This window comes from Macrobrachium nipponense, chromosome 47 (assembly GCF_015104395.2).
Source record: "Macrobrachium nipponense isolate FS-2020 chromosome 47, ASM1510439v2, whole genome shotgun sequence".
Lineage (NCBI taxonomy): Eukaryota > Metazoa > Arthropoda > Malacostraca > Decapoda > Palaemonidae > Macrobrachium > Macrobrachium nipponense.
Window position 1 is genome coordinate 11,203,824 of NC_087222.1, and position 21,655 is coordinate 11,225,478.

The window sequence follows — 21,655 nt, forward strand, 5'->3', positions numbered from 1 at the left end:
GAATGGTAGTTTCTACGCTTTAGGTTTTTGGAACTGCATGACCCCCAGCACCCATCAGGGCTGGTTCTGGAACAGGCAAGGGAGCTGGAAAAGAAAGGTTAGTAGTTTGTTCCCTATTACTAACCTGTCAATAACCTGGGTTATTGACTAAATTAGTCAATAACCCAGACATACTCGATGTCAGCCTCTTCTAGCTTCTTAAAAAGAACTGACTCTAAGTCACTAGATACTTTTTCTGCCTTGGGTTTAACTCCTGGAGCTAACCTGCCCTTACTCTTTGAAGCAAGAGCTTTCCGATGCTTGATATACGACTACATCTGATCTGTAGACCAATCCCTACATTCATCACACTGGGGACAATGGGGGAATATCAACTAAGGACTGCTTTTCCTGGTCCAAGCTAGGGGCCACAGGGGAAAGAGGGGATGGGTCAACACTAAGGGGTGGCCCTGGGCGAAGGAAACGACAGTCTTGCCACCAGATACAACCACTAGGGAGACGAATTTCATAATCCCTTGACCTGCTGAAACTCATGACTATCCCAACCTTGTTCCAGCAACGAGATGTCGGGTCTTGGATCCGTACATGCTGTCCAATAGTCAACCTGTGTAGGGGGCAGGCATGCTGATCACACTGGGTCTTAACCTGCTCAGCACGGGCATTAGCACGGCGGTCACAGTCCTCGGTCTTGACCTGCCACTCCTCTGAAAAGGACTCTGGGTGTGCAATGATGCATGACCTAAGAGGTCAACCATACAGGATCTGGGCAGGGGAGTGGCCTGTGAAATTGGGAGTATTCCGAGGCTCTAAGAGGCCTCGATCAAACTCTTCGCAATCAAATATTGCCAGAGGGTATCGTTGTCAGGATGAGATGCTTGATTGACTTCATGGCGGCCTCGGCATGACCATTCGATTGTGGATAATATGGGGAAGTTACCATGTCGGACTCCCCATCGCTCCATGAAGTCCCAGAACTCGTTACTGGTGAACTGTTGTCCTCCATCAGTTCTGAGGCGAAGAGACTCGCCAACTTCCTGGAAGTAGCGGCAGAAGATCCTGATTGTATCAGAAGCAGTAGTATCACCTTTGCATGGGACAACAACAGGCCATCCTGAGAGTTGGTCAAGGTTGACGAGAAAGGGTTTACCAGTGAGGGTAAATAAATCTGCTGAAACATATTCACAGGGCCTCGTGAGGTTGTCGTCATTCATTGATGGTTCCTGCTTCTGGGTTGGCTGCAATACCTGGCATGACTCATAAGCTACAATTGTGTTGACAATGTCTAAGTTGATACCAGGCCAGAAGACAGCCTGTCTTGCCCGGTGCTTAGTAGATTCCATGCCCTGATGACTATCATGTAGGTGGGACAACGTGCGGCAGCGGAGTGGCAGGAACTATAACTCTTGCTACATACAAAAAGATGTCACCATCAGCATGGGAGTTAGGAGTTATGAAGATCATATCTGTTGGAGGGAATCCTAAGGTGACACAGCTGAGTAGGTGAGTGTAGACAGGGTCTTCTCTTGCTGTGTCTCGTAGATCCTGAGGAGTCCTGTTGGTATTTCGAGCTGAAGACTTTCCTGAAGAGGTGACAGTGTACACAGCCGTGACTGCTCAGAGATGGGTAGCAGAAGGGGGACATTTGATTTTTTGTCCTCTGGTGCATGGGTGGTCTAACTGGGGCTCGAGACACAGCATCATAACAAATTAGGGCAAAATTTTCTCCTTCAGATGCTGGAGGCGAGATTCTCGATATCACTGATACTTGTAACCACTTTTGTGGATGCTTGGGTGGGTCAGCACAGCTTTAGCCTAATTTTCTCAAGTAAAAAGTTAATGAAACACATATAACAGTGCCAGTTACTTCCGAAAATTAGACGAAGTTTGAAAACACAAGTTCCCTATTGACATGGAAATCCATATGTCGGTTTAAAGGGTTCATTAAAAACAATGAAATGCATAGTAGGCTGTGTAACTGTATCATTTCACCTGTTACTGCCTACCTGGTGGATGGGCGGAGATTCATAACGTCATATTACATATGTCTACGTCAGAAATGGTTTTGTGATTTTCTTGGTTCTGGAATTGGCAACTTCATTTCCTCTATGAATACCCAAAACTATCGAACTTAGGTACTAAATAACAATAACAATTGCAAAAATTGGATATGGTTATAAAATAGACACTTGCCACCTTCCACCTTTATCCAATGCTTTGATAAAAAGTTATTGCCGAAAAAAACAGCCTTCATCAGCTCTGAATCCCTTAGTTAGATGTTGGAGACAATAAAAGGCTAATACAACTTCCAGGTTTGTTTTATTCTCAGCCCTTCTCTCCCATTGCTAGAGAGAGGGGGAGGACTAGCATCTAATAATCTACTCTAGATTATGGAGAGGGAAAGTGACTTCCAGGGGCCGGTACTGGTGCCATGGGGATCCGTGTAACCCTGTGCAGTGGTAAAAGGAACTGGTACTGGTGTCATGGGGGTGGGTCCATGGAATCCAGTGAATCGGTAGGAAGGAACTTTTCCGGCCAGGGAAGGTGACTTCCTGGGACCAGTACCAGTGACATAGGGGCCTGTGGAACCCCGTGCAATGGTTACCATTCCCGTAGACACATCAGGAGAGCAAACGAGAGATCCATTAACCTTTTCCATGGAGGACAGATGAGCATTACAAGCCCTATGGGCATTCATACAGCTGGGAAAACAGCTTCTTCCTCCCTTTGATTCCACTGAAAGAAGTGGAGGAGGTGTAGGCACACGAAGATGAAGATGACTTTTTCTCTTTTCAAAGGGAGTGGAGGAGAACATTCCCCAAGGTGAGGAAGTCAGAGGCACACTACAGATGGCAGGATCATAAGAACCAATGCTGTGTGACAGATCAAGCCCTCCAAGGAAGGCTTCCACAGGGGGCCTAGGGAGAGCCACAACTCGCCAAGCTCCTCAGGCTCCACCACACCTGCAAGACAAGTCGGGTTAAGAGGAGCACTCCCTCTTCACCCTGAGGGGGAATTTTCCCCCTCAAAGTCGTGTTGGTCATAGACCACCGCACCAGCTCTCTACCAACAAGGGAATAGGAGACGGTGAAGGGGAGACAGCTCCCTTAGGAGTGGCAACAACAGGACACCATTTGGCTGAGGCAGGAAGGAATCAGAGAGAAAACTTGGCATCACTGGAGGTGTGTTGCAATTTGAAGATGCCAGAGAAACCCTCTTCTCTCTCTCTCTCTCTCTTTTTCCCAAGCAAACTGGACCCTTTGTTCTGATGGCCAAACACAACACTTGGAACAAGGGCTAGATTCACTACACACATTTTCTGCACTCTGAAGATCTATCTCAAGGAAGGAGAGAAAGCAATGCAAGGTCTGTCGTTGCAAAGGCAACACCTCATGTCACACAGCTTTCCCTCCCTTGGCTCAGATAAGTCATGGGTTTGCATTATATCAGTATATGCAAAACAACTACGGTCATATATCACAAATATTCACAAACAAAAACAGAAAATATGGTAAGTCAAATGGCCATTCAGGCAGAGGAGACATTTACACTCGATGACAGCTGAAAGTAAAGTGAGTTGTACCGACTGGTGGGCAGGGCTCCCATCCCTACCGTTAGTAGCTAACTACAGTGTCTGTTTATAAGTTAGAAAGCCATTACCAGCTCACACTGTAAGTAATATCCTAATGTAAAGACCAAAGGTTTTGTATTTGTGTAGGAACAACACGGCATTAAGCCACTGATTAGCTATTATCGACTTACACCAGATTTCCAACTACAACAACTTTAGGAATGGTCTCTGTCATAAGTTGGGGACTGCCTGTCCCTCTCATATAACAGACGTAGGAAACAATTTATTTTATTTTTTCAATTCTGATTGCCAAGAGAGCTAAGCCTCAAAACAGCTGGAAAAACATTCTTAACCTCATTAGTTAAACTTGAAACCATAAATGAATAACATTACTCATAAATGTACAAATAATCTTCTAAATACTTACAGAAAAATAAAATGCACAACAGTCTTAACAAGTTTCCAACAAGACCAAAAAACAGTTCCTTTTCGACAATTATGGACTGTAACTTTAATTTCCAAGGACCTCTCACCAAGTCTGCAATTGGTGCTTCACGAATTATCTGCAAGATAAAGAAAACTGATTATTATAAATACATAGGAAGTGCACTGGGGTTACATTGGTACACAGGTATATTAATGTTTTCCCCAGTAAACAAACAACATACAATGTCCTGGAGGCTAAAGCAATCAGCATACAGCTTTTTTTCCATCAGAAATCATAATTTCAGCCCATACCCTTTGTCATGTTCGAGTCTTGCTTCTGGCAAATATTGTCTGAGATAGGCCAAGTTCATGTCTGCCTAGGCTAATTTTGGAATCAAAACACTACTATTGGTTAAGTTAGCCTATGATTCTCTAATTTTAAGGTCAATTTGGCATATAATGATATTTTTGTAAGTGTAAAATGCATAAAATATTGGCACAGTATATACTATCCTGCAAATCATCAATATTACCAATAAATCAGGTAAAGAAAAGAGACTATTTAGTATGATTCGTGTAAATTTCTTTTCTGGGCCTAACCTGTGTCGTCCCGTGAAATGCTCCCATAGCACTCTTTTCTAAGGTATAAATATTGCTAAATATACAATAGAAAAAGCCATATGGATATGCCAGGGTTATACCCGGCTCGCTCACCCTTAATAGGGTGTAGGTCCCCTGCCAATTAGTCTCTTCCTTTCTCAATTTCCCCCGTTCTAAAGAGGAGCCATCCCAAGGCCATCTACCGCCCACTACTGCTACAACTAGCGTCCCCTCCGACATTCCTGAAAAATAGCAACCACTACCGGAGGTCCCCTGACGACTTTCAATTAGTCCCCCATACTAATTGTAGTCGCGTTCGATGGTTAGATTAGCATTTAACTAAGAATTTATGCTTTACATATTATCATCCTCACGTGAGAGCTATATCCTGGCCTACCCAAACAGGCCTCATTGGTTTTGGAAGGTAGGCTAGGCTTGGGATCCCTGTTATCCTGTCCTTTATGGCTGGCTTCCCAACCGATTCGTTGGCTGGGCGGTTTAGCCATTCCCTTTGTCCGTATGCTAGACCTCCAAATAAAGGAGGCTAGTTCATCCACCTGACCAGGTCGAAATTCGATTTTGGAGGGTAGATTGGCCCTTATTGTGGCCCATGTACGATGTCCTTGTAGCCACCCTGGCCTACCTGACCAGATCGCGATTAAATTCCAATTTTGGAGGGTTAGGCTAGCTGTTCAGAGCCACCCTGGCCGACCTGACCAGATCGTTCCGATTTTGCGAAGGTTAGGCTAGCTACTCATGAGGACTTTATTTCCCACCCCCCCCCCCCCCACCCCCCTTCCTCCCTATCCCCTCTCGCATCAGGACTACTGGTGTTATACTATATTATATCATATTATTATGTCTATTCAGTTCTAATGTGTGTCTATTTATGAAACAGTTGGCCTATAGGCCTTCTGTCCCTGGTATCGGTTGGTTCACGACTTCTCGGAGGGTTGTCCCACCTGGCCGGTTTGTTGTGACCAACTGATCACGAGTGGGCCACTCCTCTAGGTGACCTCCCTCCCCCTCCCCCTGGACCCACTTTGGTGTGGTGACGCAGCTCGCCATATGCTACCCTAGGGCAGTTTAGCTAGAGCCTTATCCCCAGTAGGGGGGAGGGTAGGGGTTACAGTCGGGGGAAGTGGTACATCTCGTCATGCTCGGTGGATATGGTACCAGGGTGTCCACTGTGGTGAGTCCTGATTGTCCACCTGGCTCCCGTCGGGGGAATGGGGTAAAAATACGCCGCGTTTGCTTTTTTAAACCGCATTCTCGCCACCCTATCCACAGTCTTCTATCCCTTGACTATCCTCCCACCTCGGGCGGGAGGACCCCGGGGGCCCGGCTAAGAGTTCGTTCCTATTATAAAATAAATACAATAGCTACGATCCCTTATATGATTAAATTCAGGCCTAGGTTTTACCTATTTTCCCTATTCCGATCCCATGGAGCCGGACCCGGAAGTATAAAGATAGCAATGGGGTAGGGACGGGGTATGGGGTGGATGATAACAGACAGAGCTCATGTATAACAGTTTTAAATTAGCTTAAGTTTATCTTTAAGCATTTGCTTCCGGTCCAATCTAACTACGACGGGCAACTTCCACCCTGCCACGTATTCCAGGACTGGAGCACTGTGTTCCCAATTCCCTAACTCCTCTCCCTGTTTTCAAACATTCTCGTTTAGTACCTCTGTTCCTCACTCCAGTGGGGGCGGACAGTGGGCTAAGAGAGGCGATTCTAGGCTACATAGGTAACCTTCTCCGGTGCCAGCGGATTCAGGCCAGGTTCATCCTTCCCATTTTCTGTTTGTACCAAGCCTATCTTATTATAAGATAATCATGAAAAAGATGATTAACTAGGGCCTGGAGCTTCTGGGAAGTAGGAATTTGTAAAATTTAGTAGTAGACACGCATTCCGCTGGGATCAATCCCGGCGGCTTTAGATTTACGATGCATGCCCCGCCAGATACGTCTCAGGCGGGTCCATATAGTGATACTCATGTATCATTTAATTACTTAGATGGTACGCTGTCAGGAGACAGGATGCACGGCGATTTTGCAGCAGCCGTGCGGGCATGAGGTCTGCAGATCTCATGCCGGATGTGCAGTCGAGGTGGACGACTTGCTGTCCGGGTGCAAAGTGTGTTACGCCTTAGTAACAGACCTCACTACTGAGTCGGTAGGTACCATTCTATTAAATGATACAATGAGAATTATAATGACGTATATTGAATTACGTAGATCATTATCCTAGGATAGGCCTTGATGTAGCTATCTCTTGCAGACCCCCAAGCCGTCATGGATTCGGCTCTTACAACCCTCAAGGTCTGGGTAGGAGGATTTGGCTGGCACGTCAATTCCAAGCAACCTTACATGCTGTCGGAGGAAATGTGCTCGCTCATTTACCCCAATGCAAAGATGTTGGCAGCTGTAGCTGGCGGATTTGGCAGCTCTGATCATAGCCAATATCTGGGAAGAGACCCAGGCCCTGCCGGAAGACCTGGCGGGTTTCGGCAAGGAGGTCCTTGAAGAGGTGGCCATCAACTTGGACCATGAGCCCATGGTTGTCGACAACCAGGATCAAGGTAGGGAGGTAAGTGAGGCAGGTGGTACGCGGGCTAAAGTTCTGTCCTTTAGCCCGTCTCAATCCTCTTCTTCCTCTTTCCAAGGGTTTACCGGGAGGCCCACGACTACTAGGGACAAGTCAGGCTCGGTAATCCCTAAAGTAAAATCTTCTAAGGAGACGCCTAAATCTATCAAGAAGTCCCTTCCAAAGCCAACAAAGCCAAAGCCTCCTAAAACGCCCACCAGCACATCATCAGCTCCCAAAGCCAGACCTCAGGAACCTGGCTTTGACCCAGGCGACATTTCTCTGGCATGCTCATGCAGGATATGGGGTCCAGGAGATCTCCTCACAGCTTGTTTCTAGCCTAGAAATGACGGGACAATCTATCCAGTCCCTGACCGAGAGGCTACAGAACCAGAAGAGCTTGATGGCGGAACTCCTCCGGGCACTCTCAGCAACCCTTTGTAGTACTGGACGCCTCAAAACTACCGTCCTTTAAGAATAATAACCCATGGCGGCTAGCAGCACATGCCCCTTTCTCAGAGGGCATGCTCACAATCGAAGGCTGTGGAACCCGGCCAGTAGAAGACTTCGAATTCTACCCGCCGGGTCTCCAATTCCCCTTCCCGGGCTATGTCGATTGATGGAGGAGGTACTGATAAGGGAGGATAAGGTCCCAAAGGAGACCATTATCTTCCCCAGAGACCATAAAAGCCCATTCACCATGTTCGTGGTAGGGGATGACACTCCTACTCCTTGCACCTCCAAAGTGGTAGAGCTGATGCTACAAGCAGCTAAACACCTTGTTCTTAGAATCAGACAAACGAGAATCTACGCTTCGGCAGTATGATTCAGCAGTAAAGAAGCTAGCCACCTTCCTAAAAGACTCAAAGGTATGGACAATGACTACGAATCTGGCAGTTTCATTCTTTAGGACCCTGTTTGAAAAAGGTCTAGCAGCTAGTACTACTACTACAACTAAATCTGCCTTAAGGAAAATATTCCAGTTTGGTTTTAACATCGATCTGACAGATTCGTATTTCTCGTCTATCCCGAGAGCTTGTGCTAGGCTAAGGCCAGCGGACAGACCTCATACGGTCTCCTGGTTTCTAAATGATGTACTTAGGCTAGCTTCAGACACTGACAATGAATCATGTCCTTATATAATCCTTCTCAGGAAGACTTTATTCCTAGTAAACCTGGAGAAGTTCTAATATCCCCAGATCGAAAAATTCTTGGCAAAGAACGAGGACCCACAGAATAGGTGGTCCCTGCGGAAGATTGTCCCACTTCCACAGGATCTATCTCTATGCCCCGTAAACACGCTGAGATCCTATCTAAATAGAACTTCCAATAAGTGTTCAGGTCCTTTATTTATTAGAGAGAATGGTGGAACTATCTGCCTGAAGGTGATCAGACAACAAATTCTGTATTTTATCAAACAAGCCAATCCAGAATCAATTCCACATGTGCATGATATCCGGGCGGTGGCCACCTCAGTTAATTACTTTCATCACATGAACTTCGATTATCCTAAAAAATATACGGGCTGGAAATCACCGACAGTATTTAAACGCCACTACCTAAAATCTTTAGAGGCCCTTAAATACCCAGCAGTGGCAGCAGGGAACATTGTTTCCCCTGATACAGCCTAGTTATTATAATATGCCTAGTCTTAATAGATTATAACTTCCTTTTGGTACTTTCTCTCCTACTTGCCTCGCTTGTAATCCCTACCCTTTACCTTGGTTTTTCATCTGGATTGCACATTTGACCCACTTTTGTACTGTAAATATTAAATAATAGTCTATTGTATATAAATAACTTGTATTACTTGGTGTTGGAATCAAAATGACCTTACCAGAAATTTGTATTTTATTACCATTGTATATATTTCCATAGGGTAAGGACTGTAGAATTAAGGAACTTTATTAAAATTACTGTAGAATTGAGGAAACTTATTAAAATACTGTAGAATTAATTAAAATTCTTTCATTTTTCCTTCCAGTAGCTTTGTTTACACTATATATCCAAGCTTGTGGGGCCAATTCTCTGTTACTATTTCACGGGACGACACAGGTTAGGCCCAGAAAAGGGATTTTGACAAAGGAAAAATCTATTTCTGGGCAGTGACCTGTGTTGCCCAGTGAACCCACCCCTCTATCTTCCTCACCCTAACTGGCCCAAGCTTGGTTGCTATTTTTCAGGAATGTCGGAGGGGACGCTATTCGTAGCAGTAGCGGGCGGTAGATGGCCTTGGGACGGCTCCTCTTTAGAACGGGGGAAATTGAGAAAGGAAGAGACTAATTGGCATGGGACCTCTGGTAGTGGTTTTACGCCCCAGTTTCCATACTGACACCCTATTAAGGGTGAGCGAGCCGGGTATAACCCTGGCATATTCAAATGGCTTTTTCTCTTGTATATTTAGCAATATTTATACCTTAGAAATGACAATTTGTCCAAAATTGCATTTTTCCTAACTATATCAAACCTGAAGTCCTTTTACATAGGAAGGTTACTAGGGCAGCTGGATAGGTCGTAAGCTTTCGAACAAGGGGTTCGGTAGTTAACTGCTTGTCCGACAGTGCGCGCGCCGCACGACTGGGAGGTGAAGAATCACTTTTGCTTTAGGCCCAAGCAAAAACTGCAGAGTGAGGGTGGCATGAGGTGGGACTATGTGTAAAAGGACCTCAGGTTGTATAGTTAGGAAAAATGCAATTTTGGACAAAATGTCATTTGTTCCGACACGGGAAACAAACCTTTCGGTCCTTTTACAATAGGAAGACTCACTTCTTGGTGGGAGGAATCTGAGTCTTTTGTGAACAGACTGGTGTTCGCCCAACCTTGGAATGCCTCCCTGGTCGTAAGAGGGGAGGGGGAGGGATCCAAGCCTCTGTCCGATGATCAGGGGTGTGCCACTGCAGGATCAATGGTCAGACCTCTGGACCAAGTACTAGGAGAGGCAAGCATATCTCTTCGTACCAGCAAGCAAGAACTTGTTTCTGTTTGCAAGAGGCAACATAAAGTTATGGGTTTGTGTCTTGTTGGCTTCCACCTTTCCCCCCCTTGTTGGGGGAAGTGTGTTGGATATTCCGCTCCTATCCCTAGTTGCAAAGGGATAGGATGGGCTCTATCGAGTAGCTCACCTGCATCTCGTCCATATCCAGCAGGGTGACGACCGTATCCCTCTACCCACAGGTAGAGGGGGAGAAAAAGATGGGAAGAGGAGCCAGTCACACTCTCATTCACTCATTCATTCTTACAGTCACACCAGGACTCGATGCTGTTCAACCTGCAAGGGTATGGGTTAGCTACACAACGTGTTGAGCAGCCATCACGGGTCCCAAGGAAAACGATCCAAGGACCTGTGGGCAATATCCCGAAGGTAGAAGGAGGTGCATGTGGTCTGGTTGGACCAGACCCCTGCCTTCAGTACCTGCGCCACGGAGAAGTTCTTGCGGAACGCGAGGGAATGTACTTGCTTCTAGGTCATCCCGGTGCGAACGAAGAGGCGTCAACACTCAGCCTGGGATGTCGAGTTTCTTCAGATAGCGCCGTTGCACCCTCACAGGACAAAGCAGCATCTCCTTCGCATCGAAGACAGTGAAGTCCATTAGGGAGGGGATGGGAAGGACTCGAACCGATCGTCAGGGACCGAAGGGTTCCGAGTCTTCGCTACGAAGTTCAGTACAAAATCGAGTGTCACGGATCCCCATTCCCTGGATGCTTGATTTCGCAGGAAAAGTCATGCAGTTCCCTCAGAGGGAAAGAAGGGAATAGTCACATGACCTATCCCTCTTCGGTCGACTTCGGTGATGTCCAGTACCCATACTGGTCTATCCGTCTGCAGCGAAGTGTCTCGCATTCTCCTATCCCCATGCAGCGAAGTTCTTCTTCTCGGTAGTGGATAGGACTCCGACACTCCATGGTGGGTGTCAATGGTATGAGTACTGGGACAAGCCATTAGGACGAAGTAATGATTGATCTGGAACAACTGAACTAAGTCCACAGTGTAGTTCGTAACTGACTCGGGTGCTCTGACAGCTGCCGACTGACTGCGTTCGGTAGTGAGGCAAGTTGTCCAAGCATCCGAGCAAGTCACGTGACCTTCGCCCTTAAAGGGTTATGCCGAGAGACCAAACAAATCATAATTTTGTTTGTCACCGATGCCGGACGGCGAGGTGATGATTCTCTTAAGGCATGTGCCCAACAGGCGAAAGTCAATTGCCTTCTAGAGACCGAGGTCCCTGATGGCAAGACATCCTCATGGTAGTTGAATCTCAGCTAAGGAGAAACAACACTATGTAGCGTTGAAGATGAAGGTGGACAGTGAATGCAACCTACGTCTTCACAGCCGAATCGAGAGAAGGATTCTCAAAATTCTGAACCCTGTGCTTACAAATAACTGAAAACGCTAACCGCAATTTCATTGCTGTCCGATGAGGAGTCGTAGTTGCAATGAAAGCGGGGCGTTTTCAGTAATGAAAACACAGGGAAGTACTGCCTGAAGAACTGCTTCTCATGGGCTGAACATTTGGAAGTAGAGCTGGCCGGTCGGGGAGTAGGCAATGTCTTCCGATACATCTGTTAATTCGGGGTGAACAATGAACAATTGCACACCTACGAATACGAGATATTTTGACGACAAACTCAGATGTCTGCAGAAATCATTCCGCATTATCGCAGTGCGATGCAGCGGGAGACTTAGTACAGACTTCTGTTACCGTGCGGTAAAGGGAAAGATGAAAGAGTCCAAGAGATATCTCTGTTGAAAATTCTTGCAATGTCAAAGGCGATGAAATCGAGCGTCACAGCAGTAGATGGTGCTTCATATATGCAAGAATCCCCGTTAATCAGAGACCTAAGTCTGTGATTGTTGGGCAGAGATACGGTTTGGTAGTCAATCAATACAGGGGAGAGAGACATAAACGACCGTGCATCTCGGCGAGCCAGCTGGGGTACCTGAGCTGCTATCGGGAGGGCAGTTCAATATGCAGTAGCTCATGCTGACTCCGTCATCCTGAGTGGCCAGGTAATCCATTCCACGAAGGAATGCGTTCAGCTTGAACCATCGAGCATAAAAAATACGCTCAAGCAATTATATTTAAACAAAACGGATTTCGGTAAATACAAAAGCTGAGTTGGTGTTGTCGTGACAATACCATAAGTATCTAAAATCGAAACTGGTTAACTCCTGGGAGGTTGCTGGCAGTCCCGAGTTGCAGTTCAATTAGGATACTATTCGTCTCGGTCACAATCCGTAGAGTTAACTACGGTATGCGCCTACACCCCGGACAATTCAACTGCTTAACAGGATCATGTCACGAGGGTAATATACATAGTATATTTGTAGGTTTGTTTCTGTACAAACGACCTCCATCCTAATTATTTCTTTTCCTTTCGAGGAATGAGAATAAGGATTGGAGATCGACCGCCTTCATTCTCTAGTCAAAAGAGTGAAGAAGTCTTCTCCAAAGGAAAGCTTCAATGGTGAACAGAATACCGAAGACGATAGTTCAAGCCAAACTGGATGTTCCTGTCCGTTCTTCTCTATTCCAGGGTTAATCGCCTACTATGAGATATTCTTCCTTCAGCAGCAGTGTTTCTTCCAAACGCTAGAAATTCCAGGAATTCGAGCAATCGGCGAGGTTCCCGATTATTGTGGTAACAATGATTGGGGATTCTCGTCTAGCCCACTCTGGACCGTGGTTTCGCCTAAGTGTTTGGTGATCGTAAAAAACGAGAACACACTGAGAGTGCTAGAAATTCCGCAGAATTCTAAGCACTTAGCGAAACCCCCCACTCGCCGAATTCGTTAAACGATCATCGGCTGGTGGTCCTCCCGATTCCAGTAGAAATCGAGGATGGGGCAGGATCCTTCCTCAACGACAAGGGCTTACGTCAGGTAGGACCCGAAGGTCCCCCCGGTAACGCAGTCCCCAACGTGGGATCCTACAGAGAACTCTCTGCAGGATCCCTCCCCTTTCCCTCGTAGCCGTATGGAGAGAGGGAATGGAGGAGGAATTGGATACTCGCTCGCCTTCCCAGAGGAACTAGCAGTTGGAGAAGAGAGTAGGAGCAGCCATCACCTTGCGGCGATGGCCTTCCAGAATCTGAGAAAACGTATTCGTCAGGAGAAACGTTTTCCCAGAGGAGGGTTACGAACTCACACTGTAGGTAAGGGTCTGCCACCACTGTGAATGTCATCTGGGTGGGGCTGATCAATACCTGACAGGAGAGAGTCGATACCGTCCTTTGACGCCCGTAAAAACGCTGCTGTCGCAGTAGAGGAGGAGGAAGTAGCCTTTTCGGTCTGACAGACCTCACCGAGCCATCCTGTCCGAAGACGAGAGACTTCACGTGGTCCAACAGAGTCGGCAAGCTGCGATCGCGGCAGACCCACCGTCGGTTTGGGTTCCTTCTTGGACCCCAAAACGACTCGAGCCGGGATGTGGCTCGGATTGGTGGGAGCGGCGATTCGTTCCCGAGGTCGTCATGCTGACGAATCAGCGCAATAACCTCGACAAAGTTCCTCTGGATCCCTGGAGTGACTGCATCTTGCTGAGTAGGACTATCAAGCCCCTTGAACAAGAGCATATCCCGAGAACCTCCCCTTCAGGAGGGGGAACAGCGACAGACCCCTCTCGGTCTCCTCCTGCCACTTCGCGTACGTCCTGGTCGGTCCGAAGATCGTGCCTGGTTCGTATGGCGTCGTGACGGGATCATGCGGGGCACGCCCCTCACGATCACTCCTCTGTGCCTGCACTTCCCGAGGTGTAAACCGAGGAAGTTGAAAGGCACGGCGGAGAGGAAGACCTGACGCTCCCCTTCCGCTCGCTGGTAGAACCAGCGGGCTTGGAGGGCTGCAGGCGATCACCAACCCCGTGGTGGGGATCGAGCTGCAGGCCTAGTCGAGCCGTTTCCCTGGGGAGAACGGCTGGACCGAGAACAGCGGCCCCGATCTCGTGTGTCAGAGGAGCTGCTGCTGGTTGCCCTACCCGTCCATTCCCTGTGGGAGCGGCGGTCAGGCGAACTGCAGAGACCACTGTCACGGTGAGACCGGTGCTTGTCCTCACGGCGCATCGAACCGCTGGCGCCGGCGATCGGGGGGACCTCTTCCTAGCCTCAGCCCGTGGCTGGTCAGAGACCATCACGTCAACCCGGGTAGCTGGCTGGTCGCTGCGAGAGCGAGAGCTGGCCTTGTGTAGAGTCACCTGAGCTGCTCTCACCAGCCTTCCACTCTTGTGCCGTGAACCTGGCGCTGAGTGAGCTCTTGTGTTTGGTTCTTGGCTGCATGGCCACTGGCAGGTGACTATACACTTGGTACCTCTCGCGAATGAGAAGCCGAGACGAAACCTGGTGTAGCGGCAGAGCCCCTGACACCAGGCAAGGAAGTACCGGTGTTGGTCGGTACCCCTCTGGTCCCAGTAATCTTCTTCCTTGCGGAAGAAGAGAACGGGCCCCGCTCCCGAAGGAGCAGGAGGACCAGCTGAAGAACGCCCTGTCCCACAGGAGTGGGATGGGCCCTGAGAAGCTCCCGAGAGACTTCTTAGGAGGGGAGGAGGCATCCTTCTTCTTCCTCGGCTGTAAAGCCTTGGAGGTCGAAGGGGAAGAGGTGGCAGCCGACGACGACGAAGAAGACGATGAAGACGACGACGACACCTTCCTCCTCTTCCTCTTCTTCTTTGTCAGCTTCCTCGGGACAGACGTTAAGTCTGCCATCCAGGGCGGAGCTGGGGCTGCTGTTGCCGAAGCTACAGGGCCCGGACGCACCTGTCTGGACAGACCAACGTCTGGGGCAAAAACACCACGAGCAGGGACGAAGTCAGCAGGTGCGGACATCTCAGGAACAGCAGGAATGGTAGGAACGGCCAGCACAGCATCGGCAGGTACAGCAGGCGGCACAGGTAGCACAGGAGGCGGGGCAACAGCCAGCGACATCCTGGGTACTGGCGGCAGGTCCAGGGGCGAGCTCTTAGGGCAGCAAAAGTCTGGTCGCAGCAGCATGGCAAACCCGGGCTGCGGCAGCACGCCCCTCCTCGATAAGGCGATCGGACCCTGCACAGAGGCTGTAGGCGACACTGATACCACGTGAGGCGAATATACCAGGTGAGGAGGGGCGCCATACCCTGGCCAGATGATGGAGAAGCCCCTGGAACACTAGGCGCGCCCTGCAGACCCAAAGACGCCCACACCTGACCAAGGTCATCCCTCGTGGCAGAAACACCTGCGGAGCAACAGTCAGGTGAATAGGAGGGGTTCCCCCTCGCGCGGGGGGGGGGGAAGAGAGCCCCACCCCCGGAGCGCCCCTCCCTCCACGCTCGACAGATCGGGCGAGGAGAAGGAAACGGATACCCCCCCCACAAAGGGGAAGGTGTCATCCGTGGGAGGGGAGCAGGGGGGGGGGGTGCAGGAAAGAAGACGAAGAATCGGATACCGAGGGAGTCTCGGGAGAGCTTCCAACGACTTTTTGGCAGGCCTTCGCTTCCCCTACCCCCGTACAGCACCCACTGCACCCATAACTAATACACGGCACAGCCCGAGAGCAATCGTGCCCTCGGCACCGAGCGCAAGGGCATAAGGATCAATTCCCGGATATGAGGGGAATCTTGATCCATAATGAATATTGATGCAATCAATAATAATAATATATGAAAATGAAAAAGAATCCTGCATTTATGATTTCACTTTTACACAAAAAGGGCTCGGGACGCGAGCATTCGCACCCTCGGCACCGAGCGCAAGGGGTAACAATTCCCAGTTATGAGCGGAAATATTGATCCACAATGAATATTGATGCAATCAAAATAATAAATGAAAATGAAAAAGAATACAGCACTTGCAATTTTACTTCCAGACAAAATAAAAGGTTAAGGATCAATTCCCAGTTATGAGCAGAAATATTGATCCATAATGAATATTGATGCAATCAAAATAATATATGAAAATGAAAAAGAATACTGCACTTGAGATTTCACTTTCAGACAAAATAAAAGATTATGGATCAATTCCCGGTTATGAGCGGAAATATTGATCCATAATGAAAATTGATGCAATATAAATAATATATGAAAATGGAAAAGAATACTGCACTTGCGAATTCACTTTCACAAAAATAAAGGGCTCGTGCCGAGCGCATTCACGCCCTTTGGCACCGAGCGCACAGGGCAAAAATATAAATGAAAAATGAAAAAGGAGTATCTGCACTTACAATTTTTCACCTTCACCCAAAAATACCTGGCTCAGCGCGAGCCCGCTCCTGCCCCCGACACCGAGCACAAAGGACCTGGGGATCGATCTCAAGAAAGCTCTCAATTTTCCACATTTACGCCCCTCAACCCCGGGCACAGTCGTCGGGTAACAGGAGGCGCGAGATTACATCGATCCTTGATCCATAATCATAATAAAGCTGTATATGAAAAATTGAATATGCATACTTACAGCTCACTTTTACACACACACAATAGTAAGAGAAAACACAAATATCCTGAAAGCACACAACGATGAAGCAGGCAGAGAGCGATGAAGAGTACGTCTACATACCAGCAGGCCGAAAGGAAAAGTGATTCTTCACCTACCAGTCGCGTGGCGCGCGTACTGTCGGACAAGCAGTAACTACTGAACCCCTTGTTCGAAAGCTTATGACCTATCCAGCTGCCGCAAGTAACCTTCCTACTTGGTAAAAGGACCGAAAGGTTTGTATCCCGTGTCGGAACAAATGAGTGCTATGGGAGCATTTCATGGGCGACACAGGTCACTGCCCTTTAATGGGGTTCCCTATGTTACTCTGATGTTCTAATTATTGTACATTCTTCATTGTTTTATAAAAAATTAAAAAAAGGGTTTTTTTTTGTAAATAATAAATTATAATAAGGTTTCATAAATCCTTTTCACAAACCTCACAATCCTTGCTACATATAATAATGGGTGCTGATGAAAATGTAGATAGAATTAGCAAAACAAAATATGGTAGTAATAATAATAATAATAATAATAATAATAATAATAATAATAATAATAATAATAATAATAATAAGAATAGAAAAAAAAATGTGCCTTAGTCAACATACAAAAGGGCAAAGTAACAATCTCTGAAGGAATAAAGCCTACCAGATGGGAACAACATCAAACACATAGATGAGACGGGATACAAATACCTGGGAATAATGGAAGGAGGGGATATAAAAGCACCAAGAGATAAAGGAACATGATCAGGAAAGAATATATGCAGAGACTCAAGGCGATACTCAAGTCAAAACTCAACACCGGAAATATGATAAAAAGCCATAAACACATGGGCAGTGCCAGTAATCTGATACAGCGCAGGAATAGTGGGAATGGATGAAGGCAGAACTTTGCCGCATAGACCAGAAAAATGAGGAAAGATATGACAATACACAAAGCACTACACCCAAGAGCAAATACGGAGAGACTATACATAACACGAAAGGAAGGAGGGAGGGGACTACTAAGCATAGAGGACTGCATCAATATCAAGAACAGAGCACTGGGGCAATATATGAAAACCAGTGAAGACGAGTGGCTCAAGAGTGTATGGGAAAAAAGGACTGATAATGATAGCTGAAGACCGAGAAATATACAGAGACAGGAGAAAGACAAGCAGAACAGAGGACTGGCACAACAAACCAATGCACGGACAATACATGAGACAGACTAAAGAACTGGCCAGCGATGACACGTGGCAATGGGTACTGAGGGGAGAGCTCAAGAAGAAAACTGAAGGAAGGATAACAGCGGCACAAGATCAGGCCCTAAGAACAAGATGTGTCCAAAGAACGATAGATGGAAATAACATCTCTCCCATATGTAGGAAGTGCAATACGAAAAATGAAACCATATACCACATAGCAAGCGAATGTCCGGCACTTGCACAGAACCAGTACAAAAAGAGGCATGATTCAGTGGCAAAAGCCTTCCACTGGAGCCTGTGCCAAGAAACACCAGCTACCTTGCAGTAATAAGTTGTACGAGCACCAACCTGAAGGAGTGATAAAAAACGATCAGGCAAAGATCCTCCGGGACTATGGTATCAGAACAGATAGGGTGATACGTGCAAATAGACCAAACGTGACATTGATTGACAAAAACAAGAAGTATCACTCATTGATGTCGCAATACCATGGGACCCCAGAGTTAAAGAGAAAGAATGGAAGAAATGGATAAGTATCAAGACCTGAAAATAGAATAAGAAGGATATGGGATATGCCAGTGGAAATTGTACCATAATATAACACTAGGCACGATCCCAAGATCCCTGAAAAGGAATCTCGAAAAACTAGAGGCAGAAGTAGCTCCAAGACTCATGCAGAAGTGTGTGATCCTAGAAATGGCGAACATAGTAAGAAAAGTGATGGACTCCTGTAGGACTGTGGATAGAACCAAAAAAAAAATAATAAAATAAATAATAAAAAAATAACTAATAATAATAAAATAATAATATAATAATAAATAATATAATAATACATAATAATAAAAATAATAAATAATAATAATATTAATAATCATAATATAATAATAATAATAATAATAATAATAAAATAATAATAATAATAATAATAATAATAATAATAAATAATAAAATAATAATAATAATAATAACTGCAGAGGATGAATGCTGGGTACCAACTCAAGATAGGAGGTAACACAATCAACCATCTGATGTTCATGTAAAAAAAAAAAATCAAGCTGTATGGTGAGAGCATCAAGGAAATAGATACCCTAATCCAGACTTTAGGAATTGATTCTGGGGACAAACAGGATAATGAAGGATTGGTTATCTGGGACATCAGGATGGATTCTGGAATCTATAATTTGCCTTGGTCAACAAACAAACAGGCAAAGTCACAAGGACTGAAGGGATACAGCGACCAGGTGGGAATAGCTTAAAAACACATAGATGAGATGATACAAATACCTGGGAATAATAGGAGAGGAGATAAAACACCAAGAGATGTAAGACACGATCATGAAAGAATATTTGCAGACTTAAGGCGATATCCAAGTCCCCCCCTAATGTTGCTCCCCACCACCCCGTGGTGGACGCGTCGGAAAACAACACTAGGTCGGGGCTCTGAAGCTTGAGAGACACGCCCTCTGACAGCTTCACTGGATCTAGCCACCATTTTAAGTGATGTTTTACCTCTCCTGAAATTTCCAAGATCATATCCAGATTCTTGTTTTCTTTCCAATTGTCCTTGAGAAAAAATTGTAGCCGGTCTGAGGTGCAGTCTCCCCAAGGAAACAAACTTCTCCAGCGAGGAAATGGTCCCAAGCAGGCTCATCCATTCCCTCACCGAGCACGAATCTTTTCCTTAGAAGGCTGACACTTTGTCTAAGCCTTGCTGCTGACGTCCCTGGGATGGAAAAGCTCGAAAAGCCACTGAATCCATCTGAATCCCCAGATACACGCTCTAATGCTTGCACCTTTGATTCCAGGCTACGCAAAGATTCAAGAATCATCGATAGGGTATTACCCTCCGCAGACACTAATGTAGGGCCCAAAGGCATCACAGGTTTAGGAGGGATAAATTCCACTGGATGTGTAACTGGCGTTACACTCCTCCTTACCTTATCTCTTTCTATTTTACACACATATGATTCATACGCCTCCACGCAGAATCAGACATACTCTCACACTCATTGCAGTGATCATCAAACATACAAACATGTTTCCGACAATTCGTGCACACTGTATGAGGGTCTACCGAAGTTTTCGGTAGCCTCACCTTGCATTCTTCCACACAACATACTCTGGCACTAGTCGAACTAGATCAAGACATCGTAAGTTTAAGGAAAAACCAAGCCAAATTCAAAACAATCCACAATTAGCGTATGCCTAACCACCGATCCAAATCAATAACCAAAAATCAATCGGGTACTCAAGTAGCCAAAAGAGTTCCAAAATCCAAAGATGGAGGTGCTGAAAACACGTGTTGACTGCACCAGCGACAGAGAAAATCTGACAGAAAATGGAATGGTTCCTGAAGCCCGCCTCCCAGCAGCGGGAAGTGGGTACTACCACCTGGCCGACCACTGCGTGTGCCGGGAGTTTTGAAATTCTGTCGGACTTCAGAGAATACAGCTATATATACATCTGACAGGTAAAGATTCATGAACAAACTGTGATTTGTTCCTACATATTATACAAACCCTCGGTTCTTTACATAAGGAAGAATCAAAGACTCAATAATTAAAGGGAGGAATGTGATAAGTCATGCGAACAGACTGGTGTTCGCCCAACCAAGGTTCCCATCCTGGTTGTAAGAGTGAGGGGCGGGGGGGGGCGGGGGGGGGGGGGGGGGGGGGGGGTGGGGGGGCGGGGGGGGGGGGGGGGGGACCTGGCCTCTGTCCAATTGATCAGAGCATGGGAACTGCATGACCAATGGTCAGACCTCTGGACCAATTCATAAGAGGGTAACAAGTGTAGCCTCTTATGAAATGCAAACAAGAATTTCTTTTATAGTCCAGAAGCAAAAAGACAAATATATGCCAAGGTCCTCTTCCCCCCTTGTTAGGGAAGGAACAGATAAAATCTTCTATATCCTAATGAAAGGTTATAGAATGGAGCTCTGTAATATAGCTTACCTGCATCAGCCACCCATTCCAGCGTGTGATGACCGCGACTCTCAGCCCACAGGGAGAGAGAAGAAAGAAAAGGAAGGACGAGAAGCCAGTCACACTCTCATTCACACCTACATTCACACAGTTACTCAAGGCAAGATGCAACCTTGTCCAGTTAGAGGAGCTGGGTAAAATACACAACTTGTTGAGCAGCATTCACAGGTCCAAATGAAAAGGTATCAAAGGACCATATGAGCTATATCCTGAAGGTAGAAGGAAGTGACGATGGTCTGGTTGGCCCAAACCCCTGCCTTCAATATCTGTGGAAGTGAAAGGTTCTTGCAGAACGCAAGGGTAGGACCAATACCTCTGACTTCATGGGCTCTCAGGCGAAAGGTACCAGTGTCATCTCTTCCTTCAGAGCATGCCTTACCTGATCACCACATGAAGCCAAAAAAGAAATAGTGTTCTTTCGACACCCAGGCCGGAGATGGCGAGTTCTCTTCAGATAGCGCTGTAACACTCTAATGGGACAAAGTAGCATCTCATCTGGATCATTAACACAAGTCCTCTAGGGAGGGATCATGAAGGACTCGAATCTAGTGTCAGGGACAGATGGATTCTGAGTCTTCACTACAAAATCTGGGACAAAATCGAGCGTAACAGATCCCCATCCCCTCGAGTGTTTAACATCATAAGAAAGACCATGAAGCTCACCTACTCTCTTTGCTGTTGCCAGGGCCAGCAAAAAGATGGTCTTGAGGGTTATATCCCTGTCTGACTACTCTCGCAGAGGCTCGTAAGTTTCACAAATCTGACTCCTTAAGACGAGAGTCACATCCCATTCAGGGGGTCTGAGTTCCCTGGGTAGGCAAGACCTCTCGAAATTCCTTATAAGGAGAGAGATCTCCAT

The 21,655-nt window shown here is 46.7% G+C and overlaps 2 long non-coding RNA genes across 2 annotated transcripts in view; both read right to left on the reverse strand.

Moving 5' to 3' along the window:
* LOC135204708 (uncharacterized) overlaps window positions 1–21,655 on the reverse strand; it is a 191,013-nt gene that overhangs the window by 95,793 nt on the left and 73,565 nt on the right. The window lies entirely within an intron of this gene.
* Window positions 1–21,655, reverse strand: part of LOC135204709 (uncharacterized) — a 64,492-nt gene that overhangs the window by 40,962 nt on the left and 1,875 nt on the right. Inside the window, exon 2 of the long non-coding RNA XR_010312307.1 lies at window positions 3,996–4,131. This is a non-coding gene — a long non-coding RNA (uncharacterized LOC135204709). The remainder of the gene's footprint in view (window positions 1–3,995; window positions 4,132–21,655) is intronic.